The 277-nt window shown below is 48.0% G+C and overlaps 1 protein-coding gene across 1 annotated transcript in view; it reads right to left on the reverse strand.

Annotated features, from left to right (window-relative positions):
- Nucleotides 1-128: 128 nt before the first annotated feature.
- The window catches only part of CSDE1 (cold shock domain containing E1, RNA-binding), a 16076-nt gene continuing 15927 nt past the window's right edge, over nucleotides 129-277 (reverse strand). The window contains exon 19 of the mRNA XM_009584336.1: nucleotides 129-277. This exon is cut by the window's right edge and continues 1144 nt beyond it. The gene's annotated coding sequence lies outside the window, so the exon portion shown is untranslated.

A 277-nucleotide genomic window follows, 5' to 3' on the forward strand; every position in this document is an offset into this window, starting at 1 on the left:
GCCCCGGCACGCCGTCATCAACCGCCGCCGGAAGAGGCACACTGCGCCTCCGCCGCTTCCAGACACGTGACGCCGGCGGAGTGCGCCGCGCCCCGGAAGCAAGACACGGGCTAGGAGGGAAGCTTTTTTCAAAATCAGTAAAACTTTATTCTATTTCCATTCTTTGCCATTAACAGAAAAAATTGGAGAAAGCAATGTTTGTTTTACAAAGATAATGCATCTCCCAGAGAAGAAAACCCTAAATTGAGAATAGAGGTAACATGAAAAAAAAACAAAC

Source organism: Fulmarus glacialis, unplaced genomic scaffold (assembly GCF_000690835.1).
Source record: "Fulmarus glacialis isolate BGI_N327 unplaced genomic scaffold, ASM69083v1 scaffold29510, whole genome shotgun sequence".
Taxonomy (NCBI): domain Eukaryota; kingdom Metazoa; phylum Chordata; class Aves; order Procellariiformes; family Procellariidae; genus Fulmarus; species Fulmarus glacialis.